At 43.2% G+C, this 19401-nt stretch overlaps 1 pseudogene; it reads left to right on the top strand.

Moving 5' to 3' along the window:
• On the top strand, positions 424-18977 carry LOC102175480 (annotated as a pseudogene).

Here is a 19401-nt window from a genome sequence, read left to right as displayed (position 1 = left end):
GCCTGAGATGGAATCAGTAAAGCCTTCTGGGGGAGGCGACATCTGAGGCGATCTGAGAGCAGGGTGGCAGTGGGCAGGCGAAGAACAGGGGTGCATGTTTCAGACAGAGGGGACAGCGTACAGAAGGGGGGAAGAAACGTTGCTTGTTAAAGACAAAACAGCAACAACCCCAACAATCTGGAAGAAGGCCTGAGGGGTTGGATCAGGGTGAGTGGGTGGGAAAAGGGATGTGAAATGAGACCAAAAAAAAGCCAGCTAGAACCAGATCACAAGGGGCCTCAAAGAGCAGAGTAAAGATTTTTGGCCTTAATCCCAACAGCAATAGGCAATTTGAGGGTTTATAAAGAAAGCAACACAATTGTAGTTTTCACTTGTAAAGTGAGACTTCAGCTTCAGTGGGGAGATCGATTAGAGAAGGTAACGATGAATGCACAGGCGGACACCAGTAAGATGACTGTGTTCAACCTATTGACAGTGAAAGTCGCTCAGTCATGTCAGACTCTTTGCAACCCCATGGACTATACAGTCCATGGAATTCTCCAGGCCAGAATACTGGAGTGGGTAGCCTTTCCCTTCTCCAGGGGATCTTCCCAACCCAGGCATCGAACCCAGATCTCCTGCATTGCAGGCGGATACTTTACCAGCTGAGCCACAAGGGAAGCCCAAGGATACTGGAGTGGGTAGCCTAGCCCTTCTCCAGGGGCTCTTCCCAACTGAGGAATCCAACCAGGGTCTCCTTCATTGCAGGCAGATTCTTTACCAACTGAGTTACTGTTACCACATCATAAATCCCTCCAAAGCTTAGCAGCTTACAGCAAACACCCTCATCATTCGTGATTTGGGACCCTGGCCTGGCTTGCCTAGAGACACTGGTTGAGACCTCACAGGGCTACAGCCCAGGTGTCTGCCAGGACAATGCCACGTCTCAGGCCCACGGGAGGGAGGGCCACATCCATGCTCACTCATGTGGCTGTTGACCAGAATCAGTTCCTCTGGGACTACTGGGCTGGGGACTTCTGGTTCTTGTGTGATAGTTGTTGTTGGAGGCTTCTGTTCGGTTCTGTGCCATCCGGGTCTCCACGGGGCGGCTCTCAGCATGGCGGCAGCTGGATTCCTTCAGAACCAGCAAGTGAGAGAATGAGAAGGAAATGAAAGCTCGAGTAATCTTGTCACCCTCTCAGCAGTCGCATCCCATTGTGTTCACTGTGTTCTATTAGAGGTGGAGGGTGAGAGGGCCATACCACAGTGTGAATAGCAGTGGGTGGACATCGCTGGGGGCCGTCGTAGAGGCTGCCACCATGTGGCTGTTCTGATGATCTGATTCAGAAAGATGCAGTTTGACCTTAGGGGGTAGGAGATAGAATTGGCAAAACTTGATAGTTGCTTTGGATATGGTGGATAAAGAAATGAGAGATTGTAAAGACTGCAGATTTCAGGCTCGAGCACCTGAGGTGATGCCAGCACTGTTCACTTGCAGTGACATCCTGCAGGAATGGAGAGATAAGTTCAGTTCTGGGCATATTAGGTTTCAGGTGACTCTGCAGTATCTAATTTGAACATCAGACAGGTGGTTCTGTATTCAGATTTGGAGCTCATAAGAAAGCTATGGGTCAGATGATTGTTGTTGTGTAGTAGCTCAGTCATGTCCAGCTCTTTGTGGCCCCATGAACTGCAGCATGCCAGGCTTCCCTGTCCTTCACTATCTCCTGGAGTCTGCTCAGACTCATGTCCATTGAGTCAGTGATGCCACCCAACCATCTCATCCTCTGTTGCCCCCTTCTCCTCCTGCCCTCAATCTTTCCCAGCATCAGGGTCTTTTTCAGTGAGTCAGCTCTTCACATCAGGTGGCCAAAATATTGGAGCTTCAGCTTTAGCATCAGTTCTTCCAGTGAATATTCAGGATTTATTTCCTTTAGGATTGACTGGTTTGATCTCCTTGCAGTCTAAGGGACTCTCGGGTCTTCTCCAGCACCACAGTGTGAAAGCATCAATTCTTCAGTGCTTAGCCTTCTTTATGGTCCAACTCTCACATCCATACATGACTACTGGAAAGATCATAGCTTTGAGTATATGGACCTTTATCAGGAAAATGATGTCTCTGCTTTTTAATATGCTGTCTAGGCTTGTCATAGCTTTCTTCCAAGGAGCAAGCGTCTTTTCATAGCTGCAGTCACCATCCACAGTGACTGGAACCCAAGAAAATAAAATATGCCCCTGTTTCCACATCTATTTGCCATGAAGTGATAGGACCAGATGCCATGATCTTAGTTTTGGGATGTTGAGTTTTGAGCCAATGTTTTCACTCTTGTCTTTCACTCTCATCAAGAGGCTCTTTGGTTCTTCTCTTTCTGCCATTAGAGTGGTATCCTCTGCATTTCTGAGGTTGTTGATATTTCTCCCAGCAATCTTGATTCAAATGATAGAGCTTGCATTTGTCAGCATGGGGATGGTAATTAAAATCTGTCTGGGCCCCTGGAAGCACAAATTTTCCAAGAGACAAGAGGTCACTGGGAATGGGGTGAGTAGGCTCTAATTCTACCCTGGTTCCTGGATTCATCCATTCTACACATTGGAGACAGAATAACATGTAATGAACATTGGCATAAGGTACATGTTACATCCTGAAAGCAACACCCTGACCTCACTGGGTGTCATTTCCAGGCTGTAACCTTAGTTGTCCCTTCATGAAGCTATTCCAGCCTGTTTAAGGACAGTAGTGTCTGGGTTATGCAGAATGTGAGAGACTAGCAGCAGTCTGAGTTTATTTTGTACCAGCGTACCAAGCTGACCCACCTATGAACCAGACCTAGCTACTTTCTTCCTCCATCATTAGATGGGTTCTCGGGTATTATATAACAGGGTCATTCCAAAATGCCCACATCTTGGAGCCTTTAGATCTTCTCCTTGGAACTCTAATGAGACTACCCTGGCATCTTCACCTCATTTAACATGAAGCAGTGTCTTTGACACTTATGTCCTAAGAGTCATCTCAGAAATGCATTAGAATCAGCTCCAGAGCTTGAAGGAAACTGGAGGTGCCACTGAAAGAAAAAAGACCCAAAACCAAGGGAAAGGCACACAGACTGGTGAAAGCGATTTGAGGGGACCAGCAGACCACCCTTGATGTCTACTGCAAAGTCATAGGGGTGGATGATGTGAAGAGAGTGTAGAGAGAGAAGAGCAAGGATTTCAGATAAAGCCCTCCCAACATGACCCCAGTAGTCAATGGTTAAGAAGAAATTGCCGACAAATGAGACAGGAACAAAGTTGCATAAGAGATAATGCTCAGGTGGAAAAAAAAGGATCATTCCATTGAATTGGCAGGTGCTAAGTCATTAAGTTAGCTGAGAGCTCAGATACCTTCAATGGATGTAGTGTCAAGTGATGATGATGACCTTGGTGAGAGCAAGTGAGACAGTGAGCCCAGGAACCAGATTTCACATGAAGAGGGGAAGAGAAGAAAATGAAGCCAAGTTAAAAAAAAATAACACCAGAAGGAAGGAAATAGGGTGGTGGATGGAAAGACTAGGGGGTTATTTTAAGGTTTTATTCTGTATTTGATTTTTAAAGAAAAAAAATTTGCAGAGACATGAGCATGGCTAAATGCTAGTGGGAAGGAGCTAGGAGACACAGAGGGAGGGGGCATGGTGGGGTAGGAGGGAGAGAAAGAGGCAAACTGAGATTCTTTTGTACACAATTTTGGGGAAGAAAAATCTAGAGAAGAATTTAAGCATGGATGGAGAGATTGATTTTCATGGGAAGAGGCAACCTCTGCTTTGAAACAGGAGGGAGGAGGATGGGAGAATTTAGGAATTTGGTGTGAGAAGCTGAAATTATATAATTTCAACCTGATGACTTATTCTCCTTGAGTAGGAGTTAAGGCCCTGTGAGAAGAGTCTCAGAGTCAGAGGAAGTAGGAGGTGTGAGGTTGGTGGACAGTGTCTAAAAGGAAGCTCAGCTAGTGTGCAGAAGGTGGACAGATGACTTCAGCAATGAGAATTAGAGAATGGTCTTGCCAGGTAACACGCAGCTCACCAGGTTCAGGGTCAGCTCAGCAGGTCCAGGGTTGGCAGAGAGTAGATGATACATGTCTAAAGCATGGACATGCTGCCAACCCTGAGATACTTGGTAAACTAGAAAACAAGCAACTTTTATTAGAAGGGAAGTGGTATTAGCTTTAGTTAGAGGAAGATTAGAGGTTAGGTTAGAGGAAGTTGGGTTTAGTTATGAGCAGAAAGTAGAAAAGTGCTAAGTTTGAGGTTGTGGAGTTGTTTGTTGTAGAGCTGGGCCTTCTAGAGGGAAAACCCAAAGGGAGCAAAGATTAGAGCACATATAAGGTCAGGGGGAGGGCTTCCCTAGTGGCTCAGAAGGTAAAGAATCTCCCTGCAATGCAGGAGACCCGGGTTCTATCCCTGGGTCAGAAAGATCCCCTGGAGAAGGGAATAGCAATCCACTCCAGTATTCTTGCCTACAAAATCCCATGGACAGAAGAGACTGGTGGCTAAAGTCCATGGCGTTGCAAAGAGTCAGACATGACTGAGGCACTGATACCCAAGGTCAGGGAGAAGAAAGCAGAGCATTATACAAATAAGCTAACAAGAAAAATACTCTAATTTTTTTTTCTGGTGTCTTTTAACCAGTGAAGACACCGTTGTTTTCTACTCAACAGTATAACCTGTTTCTTAGCCAGTGTAACCAATTGGGATGATTTGAAAAATTGAATTAAAATAAATCTTACCAGGAATTGAAGTTTATTAGTTGCTCAGGTCTAAACTAAGCTATTGGTTTTAAGGCTACATTCATGTTTGGGTATTAAAATACACCATTTTTGCTGTGATGATAACTAAGTATAATCATTTCTTCTTTCTATCCTTGACTTTACTCTGATATGACTGTTTTAAGATATTTTTTGTGATCTACTTTTTATTTTTAAATGCAACATATATAACTGTTCATCAAAAACTGGCTGCAGATATTCCATTTCTATCTGGAGGCCTGTTATCATGAGTCTTTCAAAGACCATTTGGGTCAGTGAAAAGTGAAAGTCACTCAGTTAAGTCCCACTCTTTGTGACCCTCTGGGCTGCAGCCTGCCAGGCTCCTCTGTCCATGGAGTTCTCCAGGCAAGAATACTGGAGTGTGTTGCCTTTCCTTCTTCAGGGGATCTTCTCAACCCTGGATTGAACCCAGAGAGACATACAAATTTATAGAGAAGAGCAGCTATACCTTTATCTTTCAAAATCAGGGCATGTTGGCAGCTGAGAAGTGTTCACTATTGTCAATTTCATACTGCATGAAACCTGAGTGTTTTAGAAAATAAAGAATGAAAAGTAGGTTGGATTGGAACTGTTGGTAGAATGCTGTGCTTAGGGTCTCTGTAAGTAACCCTGTGTTGCATTCTGTAAGCAAGAAGGTGCCACTAAACTCCTTGCTGATGGTGACATTCACCATCAGAACTGAACTCCAGTAGGATAACTCTTGGCTGCTTTGTGGAAGTTGGAGTGAAAAGCAAAAGGCAGAGAGACTAGAGGCAAAAGAAAAGTGACATAGTCTAGGTAAGAAATATTGAATCGAGTCTATACAAATGACCACTATGCAAACTGGTTGGCAGGCAAGCGTTTTTTACCACCAGCGCCACCTGGGAAGATACCAAACAAAGATGGTAAAAGAACCAAACTCTTTTCTGTTTCTCCTCTAAACATTTCTGACACCAAGTGCCTTTTTTTCCCCCCACACTAATTTTCCAACTTCCTGGACACCAATTAGATAGGTGCCCTACAATTCAGTTATAACACTGTCTGGAGTCAGCTTAGACCCCACAAGTTAAGAGCTCAGTCCCCAAAGGCTGCCCTCCCCGGAGGGTCAGACATCGGTCACAGCTCCATGCTGTCATCCGCACTCTGGCTGACCAGCTATGAATCAGAGGTTTCTGTGACCCCCACTCCCCTTCAGTTTGACAGTGTGCTGGAATGGCTCACAGGACAGGACTCAGAAACAATTTATTTACTATATATCTATCTGTATATCTACTATATACTATTCAGTTCAGTTCAGTTCAGTCGCTCAGTCATGTCCGACTCTTTGTGACCCCATGAATCACAGCACGCCAGGCCTCCCTGTCCATCACCAACTCCCGGAGTTCACCCAGACTCACGCCCATCAAGTCAGTGATGCCATCCAGCCATCTCATCCTCTGTCGTCCCCTTCTCCTCCTGCCCCCAATCCCTCCCAGCATCGGAGTCTTTTCCAATGAGTCAACTCTTTGCATGAGGTGGCCAAAGTACTGGAGTTTCAGCTTTAGCCTCATTCCTTCCAAAGAAATTCCAGGGCTGATCTCCTTCAGAATGGACTGGTTGGATCCTATTTATTTACTATATATTTATATATAGTATTAAGTAATAATTAATTGTTATTTACATATTTATATATTATATATTTACTATATCCTTTTATTATAAAAGGATATAACTCAGATGCAAGAAGGCACAAGGCAAGGTATGGGGAAAGGGAGGGGAGCTTCCATGTCGTCTCCAAGGGCACTGCCTTCCAAGTACCTCCATGCATTCACCAGCCAAGAAGTTCTCTGAGCCCCTTTGGTTGTTAGGATTTTCACGCAGGCTGTGTTACATTGGCACGATTGATCAGATCATTGGTCCTTGGTGATTAACTCAGCCCCCAGCCAGGTAAAGGGCAAGGACTGAAAATTTCAATGCTCTCAAGGCTGAGCCCTCTTGCATCCAGCCCAGCCATCCAGCAGTTACCACATTAGCATCAACACAGGTATGGTTGAAAGGGGCCTCTCATGAATAACAAAAGCTGCTCCTCTTTCCCTGCCACTTAAGAAATTTCAAGGGTTTTAGGAGTGCTGTGCCAGGAACTGGCGACAAGAGCAAAATATTTCTTATTGTATCACAATACCACAGATGGGGATGGAGTAAGCTGTACAACCCACACTTGATTGGCAACTGGGTAAACTGCCTGATTCATCCAATTATACTAGAAAGGTCATGATTCCTGAACTTCACTGCTCCTACTTCAATTAAATCCTTCCCCACATGCACCCAAATATCTCCCTGAGCCATGTAGACTCTGTCAGAAAGAACAGCACGTTTCCTGACACCCATAACATTAGGGAGAAGGGAGGGAAAACAGTTGCGTAATTACTGTGGCACAATTGCAATTGAAACTGATTCTGCCAGCCTGAAATTGGCTCCTGGTCTCCCCTGCTGACATTTCAGACCTTCATTATAAGTGAAGAACCTTGGTAACCGTGTCACACATTTTCCTGCGGTCTGAAACATACTCATTTAATGAGATGATGACCTTTATTTATCTACAGAATGTGACACCATTAGCCAAACACACAGAGTGTGTTAGCCAAACACACAGAGTGAGGTTGAGACAATGATTTGGAACCCACAATTTAGATGTTTTTCTGAAAAACATCTGGGCAAAAATGAACAGAAATGTCCTCTATTACTAGGGATTGTGATTTAAGATCAGATGCACTGTAACTCGGGTGTAGGGTGTAAATAATAGGGTGTATAACTCTTTACTCATATTCAATGCCCCTTTTGAAAAAACGTTAATGCTTATCTGACCCTTTGAAATGAGGTTTGGTCACATGACTTGCTTTGTTTGAAGAAATGTGATGGCAGTGATGCGCATGTCCTTTCCAGATGGACGTTTAAGAACCAGTGCATTTTTTTTCAGGGCTGCCCTTCTCTTCTGCCTTGGCAACTGATGGTTGTAGCATCTCCGGCTGGATCACTGGGTGAGGACGCAGTGGAGGCATGGAGCTAGCATGTAAAGGGAATGTATTATGAGCGAGAGAAACCTTTGCTGTGTTAAGCCACTAGGATTTGGAGTTGTTTGTCACCAAAACGTAGTCAACCTATCTTGACTGATAAAAGGTGTATATTTCTACTGCACACCTCTATTATATATATGGAGTCATTTTTATAAGAAAGAAACATTGGGGGGGAAAGGCAGTGTGGGTGTAACAAGAAAATTTGGTAGAAAATAGTCTTTAAATTGTCACTAGAAATTGGTGAAAATAACCTACTTGTTCTTTCATGTTTAACTATATACTGCTATAAAAATCATCAAATATTTTGTTTCAAGTGCTTAGGGGTAGAGAAGGAGGTGGAGGAGTTGGAACTTGAAAATAATAAATGTACAAAGAAATGGAAAGTTCTCCAGATTTTCTAAAAGGATCAAAGAAGTGTGAACTAATAGAAATGTCTGTAACCGCAGAGAGCCAAAAAAAAAAAACTGTTGGCTGGGTGTTTTTCTGACTCCTCATCTAGAATTAGCCTGTGAATGTCAACCCACTCTGCTTGGCTCATCTTAGAGGATCATTCCAATGCTTGGAATATTGAAGAGATCTGTCAGATCTGCCCCTGACACATGAGGTAGGTCAAGTACGGCAGCCAAAAACTAGTCAGAACTCAAGAAAAGTCTTCAAAGAGCCTTTCTGTAATTGCTTAAGACCTTATCAGGTCAATATGTTTGTTTTCTTGTTTCAAAAGGATTTCTTTATGTCTCTTAAGAGTGTTTCTCAGAGTGAAATGTGAATTGAAAAGTCAGATGAGACGCATTTACGTTTCGCAATATGATTATCACCATAGCAGGGCTTCCCTGATCGTTCAGTTGGTAAAGAATCTGCCCGCAATGCAGGAGACCCTGGTTTGATTCCTGGGTTGGGAAGGTCCGCTGGAGAAGGGATAGGCTATCCACTCCAGTATTCTAGCCTAGAGAATTCCATGGACTATACCCATGGGGTCGCAAAGAGTCGGATATGACTGAGTGACTTTCACTCACCACTATAGCATTAGCTAACACCTCTATTATATCACATAGTTTTGTGTGTGTGTGTTAAACAAAATAAAATATGGAGAACAGTTAAGGCATAATCTCTTAGCAACTCTGAAGTTTATGGTATAGTATTGTTGACTATAATCATATATGAATGTATCAAATCAGCATGTTGCACATGTCAACTACAGCTCAAAAAAAGTCTGAAAATATAAAAGCAGGACCGGACTATAGTGATCTTTGAAGAAAGTAAGCTTGAGTTGCTTCATCTGACTTGATGTGGTTATCTTTAATTGCTTTGCAGGGTGTGTATGTGTGTGTGTGTGGAGGGAGTGCCAAGAAATTAGACATGATATTATTGACCAGTCAGCTGTTCGCAGGGGATTCGAGCAGGTTACTTAAGAGATGTGGCATCCATCATTCAATGCAGTAAGGAGCCCTGGTTTTAGATCTTTCTCCAAGCAGGAAGTATCCACTTTCACAAACAGGATTTACAGCATCCCTTTAAACACAATACCTAGAGTAGAATGATTCTGCCTAAAAGAACCAAAGTCTAAGTGAAACATGCTTACGTTTACTGGACAGGTATGCTGTCTTACTTGGCCGTAAGGTGCGTTTGCTGAAAATGCCTGGCTGTGGTGGGGGTGCACAAGTGTGACGGTGGTGGCGGCGGAGCGCAAGTGTGGCCTAGAGGAGCTACCCCAGACCCAAGGTCAGGGGGAGCCGTGAAGAGATACCCCACTTCAAAGGTAAGGGAAACCGAGTACGACGACTAGGCACTGAGAGAGGGCATCAGAGGGCAGACACACTGAAACCACAGTCACAGACAACCGGCCAATCTGGTCACACGGACCATAGTCTTGTCTAACTCAATGAAATTAAGCTATGCTGTGTGGGGCCAGCCAAGATGGATGGATTATGGTGGAGAGGTCTGATAGAATGTGGTCCACTGGAGAAGGGAATGGCAAACCACTTCAGTATTCTTGCCTTGAGAACCCATGAACAGTATGAAAAGGCAAAAAGATAGGACACTGAAAGACGAACTTCCCAGGTCAGTAGGTGCCCCATATACTACTGGAGATCAGTGGAGAAATAACTCCAGAAAGAATGAAGGGATGGAGCCAAAGCAAAATCAACACCCAGTTGTGGATGGAACTGGTGATAGACGCAAGGTCTGATGCTGTAAAGAGCAATATTGCATAGGAACCTGGAATGTTAGGTCCATGAATCAAGGCAAATTGTAAGTGGTCAAACAAGAGATGGCAAGAGTGAACATTGACGTTCTAGGAATCAGCGAACTAAAATGGATCGGAATGGGTGAATTTAACTCAGATGACCATTGTATCTACTGCTCTGGGCAGGAATCCCTTAGAAGAAATGGAGTAGCAATCGTAGTCAACAAAAGAGTCCGAAATGCAGTACTTGGATGCAATCTCAAAAACGACAGAATGATCTCTGTTCATTTCCAAGGCAGATCATTCAATGTCACGGTAATCCAAGTCTATGCCCCAACCAGTAATGCTGAAGAAGCTGAAGTTGAACAGTTCTATGAAGACCTACAAGACCTTCTAGAACTAACACCTCAAAAAGATGTCCTTTTCATTATAGGGGCCTGGAATGCAAAAGTAGGAAGTCAAGAAACACCTGGAGTAACAGGCAAATTTGGCCTTGGAGTACAGAATGAAGCAGGGCAAAGGCTGATAGAGTTCTGCCAAGAGAATGTACTGGTCATAGCAAACACCCTCTTCCAACAACACAAGAGAAGACTCTACACATGGACATCACCAGATGGTCAACACCGAAAACAGATTGATTATATTCATTGCAGCCAAAGATGGAAAATCTCTATACAGTCGGCAAAAACAAGACTGGGAGCTGACTGTGGCTCAGATCATGAACTCCTTATTGTCAAATTCAGACTGAAATTCAAGAAACTGGAGAAAACCACTAGACCATTCAGGTATGACCTAAATCAAATCCCTTATGACTACACAGTAGAAGTGAAAAACAGATTTAAGGGACTAGATCTGATAGACAGAGTGCCTGATGATCTATGGATGGAGGTTTGTGACACTGTACAGGAGACAGGAATCAAGAACATCCTCATGGAAAAGAAATGCAAAAAAGCAAAATGGCTGTCTGAGGATGCCTTACAAATAGCTGTGAAAAGAAGGGAAACAAAAAGCAAAGGAGAAAAGGAAAGATATAAGCATCTGAATGCAGAGTTCCAAAGAATAGCAAGGAGAGATAAGAAAGCCTTCCTCAGTGATCAATGCAAAGAAATAGAGGAAAACAATAGAATGAGAAAGACTAGAGATCTCTTCAAGAAAATTAGAGATACCAAGGGAACATGTCATGCAAAGATGGTCTCAATAAAGGACAGAAATGGTAGGGACCGAACAGAAGCAGAAGATGTTAAGAAGAGGTGGCAAGAATACACAGAAGAACTGTACAAAAAATATCTTCATGACCCAGATAATCATGATGGTGTGATCACTCACCTAGAGCCAGACATCCTGGAATGTGAAGTCAAGTGGGCCTTAGAAAGCATCACTATGAACAAAGCTAGTGGAGGTGATGGAATTCCAGTTGAGCTATTTCAAATCCTGGAAGATGATGCTGTGAAAGTGCTGCGCTCAATATGCCAGCAAATTTGGAAAACTCAGCAGTGGCCATAGGACTGGAAAAGGTCAGTTTTCATTCCAATCCCAAAGAAAGGCAATGCCAAAGAATGCTCAAACTACCACACAGTTGCACTCATCTCACACACTAGTAAAGTAATGCTCAAAAATCTCCAAGCCAAGCTTCAGCAATACGTGAACAGTGAACTTCCTGATGTACAAGCGGGTTTTAGAAAAGGCAGAGGAACCAGAGATCAAATTGCCAACATCTGCTGGATCATCAAAAAAGCAAGCGAGTTCCAGAAAACATCTATTTCTGCTTTATTGACTATGCCAAAGCCTTTGACTGTGTGGATCACAATAAACTGTGGAAAATTCTGAAAGAGATGGGCATACCAGACACCTGACTTGCCTCTTGAGAAATCTGTATGCAAGTGAGGAAGCAACAGTTACAACTGGACATGGAGCAACAGACTGGTTCCGAATAGGAAAAGGAGTACGTCAAGGCTGTATATTGTCACCCTGCTTATTTAACTTCTATGCAGAGTACATCATGAGAAATGCTGGGCTGGAGGAAGCACAGCAGGAATCAAGATTGCCAGGAGAAATATCAATAACCTCAGATATGCAGATTATACCACCTTTATGGCAGAAAGGGAAGAAGAATTATAGAGCCTCTTGATGAAAGTGAAAGAGGAGAGTAAAAAAGCTGGCTTAAAGCTGAACATTCAGAAAACGAAGATCATGGCATCTGGTCCCATCACTTCGTGGCAAATAGATGGGGAAACAGTGGAAACAGTGTCAGACTTTATTTTTTTGGGCTCCAAAATCACTGCAGATGGTGAATGTAGCCATGAAATTAAAAGATGCTTACTCCTTGGAAGGAAAGTTATGACCAACCTAGACAGCATATTAAATGGCAGAGACATTACTTTGCCAACAAAGGTCCATCTAGTCAAGGCTATGGTTTTTCCAGTGGTCATGTATGGATGTGAGAGTTGAACTATAAAGAAAGCTGAGCACCAAAGAATTGGTGCTTTTGAAGTGTGGTGTTGGAGAAGACTCTTGAGAGTCCCTTGGACTGCAAGGAGATCCAACCAGTCCATCCTAAAAGAGATCAGTCCTGGGTTTTCACTGTAAGGACTGATGTTGAAGCTGAAACTCCAGCACTTTGGCCACCTGATGCAAAGAGCTGACTCATTGGAAAAGACCCTGATGCTGGGAGGGATTGGGTGCAGGAGGAGACGGGGACGACAGAGGATGAGATGGCTGGATGTCATCCTCCGCTCGATGGACATGGGTTTGTGTAAACTCTGGGAATTGGTGATGGACAGGGAGGCCTGGCATTCTGTGGTTCATGGGGTCACAAAGAGTCAGACACGACTGAGTGACTGAACTGAACTGAATCAGTAGATAAAAAAGAAAATTTTACTTTTGTTTGAGTATGTGTGCAAACAAAAACTAAAGACTTATTTATTACTATCTATAAAAGCAGGCAAAAAATTACCCTACTGTTAAAGGGGGAGATAGCAACATGAAGAAACAAAGCTACACTTTACCTTCGGTGTAGCTGGAACAGAGCTCCAGGTTTAGGTAGTCTGCCTGCCAGCCACGCTCATTGGGCATCTAATGGGACCCTGATGTGTCCCGCCTGCACTCCTGATGCTTTCCTCCTTTAACCTGCTTTCCCTGCAGACTTTGCATTTCTGGAAATGGAAACTTCATTTTTCTGGCTGCTCAGCCCGAACACTTTGAGTCACGTTTGACTTTCCTCTTTCTTTTACTCTGAATCCATGGGAAGATTTGAGCAGCTTTATTTTAAATATATATCCTGTATCTGGCCACTTATCACCACCTCCATTGTTTTCAGACTAGTCCAAGCCATCACCAATCCCCTCTGAACTTCTAACAAGCTCCTACTCATCTCCTTCCCAGTCTTGTCCTCTTAGGGACACTTCTCCACAAGGCGGTTGAAGGAATTGTTTTTTAACATATACTTTTAAAAATAATGTATGAAAAAAGTGAAAGTGTTTTTTCCCTCAGTCCTATCTGACTCTTTGTGACCCTGTGAACTGTGGCCTGCCAGGCTCCTCTGTCCATGGGATTCTCCAGGCACGAATCCTGGAGTGGGTTGCCATTTCCTCCTCCAAGGTATCTTCTTGACACAGGGATTGAACCGTTGCCTACATCACTGCAGGCAGATTCTTCACCATCAGAGCCAACAGAGAAAATAATGTATACCTGGACATAATTTAGAGAGTTAGTTTCAAAAGTTTGTTACTTAAACAGTAGTTCCTTTCGCCCTCCCTCCCAATAACTGCTTCCCAGAGGCAGGCAGCCAGCCTTTGTCTGATTTTAATATTGGCCTCATTTCATTTAGTCACTAATGCCTATGATTATATGATGCTATAAAAGCTGCCAGTTACACTGTGTTACACCATGGGTTGAGACATATCCTGATTATGGATATGTTGAAATGCAAAAAGATGTCTCAGAATTGAAGAAATATGGTACTTTCATTTCTTTGAATAATATGGGGATATATAAATATATTTTATTTCTTCTAAGGTTGCTCGGTCCTGTCCAACTCTTTGAGACCCCATGGACTGTATAGTCCATGGGATTCTCCAGGTCAGAATACTGGAGTGGGTAGCCTTTTCCTTCAGGGATCTTCCCAACCCAGGCATCAGACCCAGGTCTCCTGCATTGTAGGCAGATTCTTTACCAGCTGAGCCATAAGGGAAGCCCAAGAATATAGGAGTGGGTAGCCTATCCCTTCTCCAGCGGATCTTCCCAACCCAGGAATTGAACTGGGGTCTGCTGCATTGCAGATGGATTCTTCACCAACTGAGCAATTAGGAAAGCCCCATATAAATATATATGTAATATATATAGGGCTTCCAGGTGGTGCTAGTGGTAAAAAAAAAAAAAAAAAAAAACCCTGCCAATGCAGGAGACACAAGAGGCTCGGGTTTGATCCCTGGGTAGGGAAGATCCCCTGGAAGAGAAAGGCTACCCACTCCAGTATTCTTGCCTGGAAAATGCCATGGTCAGAGGAGCCTGGGGGGCTACAGTCCATGGGGTTACAAAGTGTTGGGCACGACTGAATGACTGAGCAGCAGCATGATTATCTATATTCCTAATTCTTGGGTTTAGCCATTAAGCACCGACTTCCCACTATGGAAGGTGAAGGTCTATTATACTTTTATACCTTCTCTCCTACTGTCATACCCCTCATCCACAGTAAGACAGCATTTGATTACACTAATATCCCATATCTCCATAGTATGATTATACAATCATTTTCATAGCTGGACCGTATAATGCTCTTTAATTTTCTTGTCTCTTTCCTCCCCATTCCTTTCTGTTTGCCACTGGAGTTGTTAATCATCTTTTTAAAACTTTCAGTTATTTATTTAATTTTTTTAAGTCACTCAGTCATGTCCGACTCTTTGCGACCCCATAGTCCATGGAATTCTCCAGGCCAGAATACTGGAGTGGGTAGCCTATCCCTTCTCCATGGGATTTTCCCAACCGAGCAATCAAACTGGGGTCTCCTGCATTTCAGACGGATTCTTTACCAACTGAGCTATTATATTTACTTATATTTCTGTGTAATTATGCTCAAGCTCACTCTAGGTGTTCATCCTAGAGTCTTCTGAGTTCTCTAGCCAGGTCGCAGAGTTGTGAGCTTGGCATTTCTTTTCACCACCTCCCTGGGATTCTTGTTCCCTCTGTCAACAAGCTCCTGTTCCTTGGATCCTTTGTAAGCTTTCTTGTTTTGCTCCTTTGTATGGAACGTCTATTGTATTACTTTTCTGAGTAAGTTTTAAAGTAATGTTTTGAAACCTTGCATGTCTAAAAATAATTTTATTTGACTCCTGCGTTTAATTGCCTGGGTATGAAATTTCAAGCTTGAAAGAATTTCTCCCAGTCTGGAGAAAGTTTTGCTTCATTTTCCCCAGTATAGTCCAGGATCGTTGTGTGAAACCTGTTTTCTCCCCTTTCTGAAAATGCTCCTTTCTTTGTGCCCAGGGTTCTGAAACTTCACAATGATTTTGGCACCTCCTTGAATTATTTAAATGAAAATTTCATTCCCTCCTCCCCAATATTCTCTTCTCTCTATTTTAAAACTTTCATTATTTGAATATTGACCTTGTAGATGATTGTCTTTTTTTAACCTATATTTTTTTCCTATTTTTGATTTTTCACCTTTGTTTACATTCCTCTATTTTCTATACTTTTTAGTTATTTTCTAGGAGATTTGCAACCACCTCACTGAGTTTTTCCTTCATCTCCAGTATAGATTTATTTATTTCTTAGAATTATTTTATTTTCCAAATTTTTCTTTAAACAATTCAGTATCCATTTCTTCTCTCCTCTCTCTGAAGACATCAAAGAACTTTGACCTTTTCTTTTTGTGAAGTTTTGTTTCCTCTAAATTACTATTGGTTGGCTTTGTCTCCTGACCTTAAGATAAGCAGTTATCCTCAAACATCTGTCAGCTCTTAAACATATTTAAGAGTTGTTGTTCGGTCACCCAGTCATGTCTGACTCTTTGCAACCCTGTGGACTGCAGCATGCCAGGCTTCCCTGTCCCTCACCATCTCCCGAAGTTTGCCCAAGTTCATATCTTTTGCATCAGTGATACCATCCAGCCATCTCACCCTCTGTTGTTGCCTTCTCCTTCTGCCCTCAATCTTTCCCAGCGTCAGGGTCTTTTCCACTGAGTCAGCTGTTCACATCAGGTGACCAAAATACTGGAGTTTCAGCTGTAGCATCAGTCCTTCCAATGAGTATTCAGGGTTGCTTTCCTTTAAGATTTACTGGTTTGACCTCTTTGCTGTCCAAAGGACTCTCAGGAGTCTTCTCCAGCGCCACAGTTCAAAGCCATCAATTCTTTGGTGCTCTGCCTTCTTTACGGTCCAGCTATCTAAACCATATGTGACCACTGGGAAGATCATAGTCTTGACTATATGGACCTTTTTAGCAGAGTAATGTCTCTGCTTTTCAACACACTGTCTAGGTTTGCCATACTCTCCTGCCAAGAAGCAGTTGTCTTCTGATTTCATGGCTGTAGTCACTATCTGCAGTGATTTTAGAGCTCAAGAAGAGGAAACTTGCCACTACTTCCACATTTTCCCCTTCTGTTTGCCATGAAATAATGGGACTGGATGCCATGATCTTAGTTTTGTCAGTATTTAGTTTTAAGCCAGCTTTTTCACTCTCCTCCTTCACCCTCATCAAGAGATTCTTTAGTTCCTCTTCACTTTCTGCCATTAGAGTGGTATCCGCATATCCGAGATTGTTGATATTTCTCCCATCTATCTTGATTCCAGCTTGTAACTTATCCAGCTCAGCATTTCTGATGATGTGTTCAGTGTATAGGTTGAATAAACAGAGTGACAACAGACAGGCCTGTAATACTCCTTTCTCAATCCTACAAATAAGTTGTTCCATACAGGGTTCTAATTGTTGCTTCTTGACCCGCATACAGGTTTCTCAGGAGACAGGTAAGGTGGTCTGGTATTCCCACTCTTTAAGAGCTTTCCATAGTTTCTTATGATCCACACAGTCAAAGGCTTTAGTGTAGTCGATGAAACAGAAGTAGACACTTTTCTGGAATTCCCTTGCTTTCTCTATGATCTAGAGAATGTAGGCAACTTGATCTCTGGTTCCTCTGCCTATTTTAAACCCAGCTTTGATGTCTGGCAGTTCTTGGTTCATGTAATGCTGAAGCCTAGCATGCAAGATTTTAAGCATGACCTTATTAGCATGGGCGATGAGTGCAATTGTCCTGTGGTTTGAACATTCTTTAGCATTATCCTTCTTGCAAAGGGTTGAGGATTGACCTTTTCCAGTCCTGTGGACACTGCTGGGTCTTCCAGATTTGCTGACATATTGAGTGCAACACTTTGATAGCATCATCTATTAGGGTTTTGAATAGCTCTACTGGAATTCCATTGCATCCACTAGCTTTATTGACAGCAGTGTTTCCTAAGGCCCACCTGACTTCACCCTTCATGGAACACTGCCTTGTCCTAGTGAAGGGGCTTGCATGACTCAATGAAGCTATGAGTCATGTCAGGCCACCCAAAATGGTTGGGTCATAGTGGAGAGTTCTGAAAAAATGTGATTCACTGGAGGAGGGAATGACCAACCACCCCAGTATACTTGCTGTGAGAACCTCATGAACTGGCTGCCCAGCAGTGTAGTGCTCCTGTTTTCCTATCTCGTCGTGAAGAGTCGCTGCCAGCTGGGCGCTCGTGTTTGGGTTGTCACGCAAGTTACAAATACGTGAGCCCAGAGCAGCTGGCTGGCGTTAATAAGTACAAGTACCGTGCTGTGGATACCAATCCACTCTCTCTGTATGTCATGCACCCATTTTGGAACACTGTAGTAAAGGTATTTCCTACTTGGCTGGCTCCAAATCTGATCACCTTCTCTGGCTTTTTGCTGGCTGTGTTCAATTTTCTACTTATGGCATACTTTGATCCTGACTTTTATGCTTCAGCACCAGGTCACAAGCATGTACCCGACTGGGTCTGGATTGTAGTGGGCATCCTCAGCTTCATGGCCTACACGCTAGATGGTGTGGACAGAAAGCAAGACTGCAGAACCAATTTCATTACTCTGCTGGGGGAGCTTTTTGACCATGGCCTGGACAGCTGGTCATGCGTTTACTTTTTGTCACGTGTATTCCATTTCTGGATGAGGATCATCTGGTTTCAGTGTTTCTGTTCTTTATCTCCTGCAATGGGTAGTTTGGTTTTCTTTTATCCTGTCTCACTGGGAAAAGTGTAACACAGGGATTCTTTTCCTGCCGTGGGGATATGACATGAGCCGGGTGACTATTTCTTTTGTCTACAGAGTGACTGCAGTTGTGGGAGTTGAGGCCTGGTAGGAACCTTTCCTGTTTAATTTCTTATATAGAGACCTATTCACCGCCATGATCATTGGCTGTGCACTGTGCGTGACTCTTCCAATGAGTTTGTTAAAATTTTTCAGAAGCTATAAAAATAACATGCTGAAACACAATTCAGTCTATGAAGCTGTGGTTCCCGTCTTTTCTCCACGTCTGCTATTCATTTTGCCTACAGCATGGATCCTCCTGTCAGCTTCAGATATTTAGAGTTACACCCTAGAGTGCTCTACTTAATGGTTGGAACAGCCTTTGCCAGCAGCACCTGTCAGCTGATTGTTTGTCAGGTGAGCAGTACCCGGTGCCCAACTTTGAATCGGTTGCTGCTTCCTCTTTTTGTGATTGTCATGGTGGTGAAAGTAGGAGTAGCCCCTTAGGTTGAGAGCTAAATGTTCCGATGCTCATGTTGAGGGCTCATGTGTCACACTGGCCCACGTCCACCATGGAGTACGAGTGGTAAAGCAGCTGAGCAACCGTTTTCACATTTACCCCTTCTCACTGAGAAAACCAAACTCGGATCGACTACAAGTGGAAGAAAAGAATATTGGCCTGCAGTCTACAGAAAGAAGTACTGTAAATAAGATGCTTATAAATATTCATCCATCACTGCTGAACTAAACTGATCTGCTTAACAGACATGGGAACTCAGTGTGTGTGGTACTTGGACAGCAGGAATGATACGTATCTGAACTTGTGCAATATTGGACCTATTAACTCCCAGCTTACTTTTTTTTTATCAAACCATGTGTTGTTTTGGTTAAACGTAATAGCCAAGCAAAATGTTCCTTGTAGCTTAGGAGTCCATAATGTTTTGGTTCATACAGAGTTAAAGATGCTTAGATTTTATTTTTCAAACCCTCATGTTTGTTTAGGAACACTGATAACATTCAGAGGACCCAATAGGTTTTCATATCTGGTACTTAGTAGTAAGTCTTTGGAGCAAGTCTAAATGACTTGCTCAAGACCACACTGTATCAGGCTGTGTGGAACCAAGACCAGGATCTTATATGTACCAGGCACTGTTGGAGGCTCTGGGGACAAA

Source organism: Capra hircus, chromosome 7 (assembly GCF_001704415.2).
Source record: "Capra hircus breed San Clemente chromosome 7, ASM170441v1, whole genome shotgun sequence".
NCBI classification, from domain to species: Eukaryota; Metazoa; Chordata; class Mammalia; order Artiodactyla; family Bovidae; genus Capra; species Capra hircus.
The sequence above is the reverse complement of the archived record's forward strand: the minus strand, read 5'-3'. Positions and strand labels throughout refer to the sequence as shown.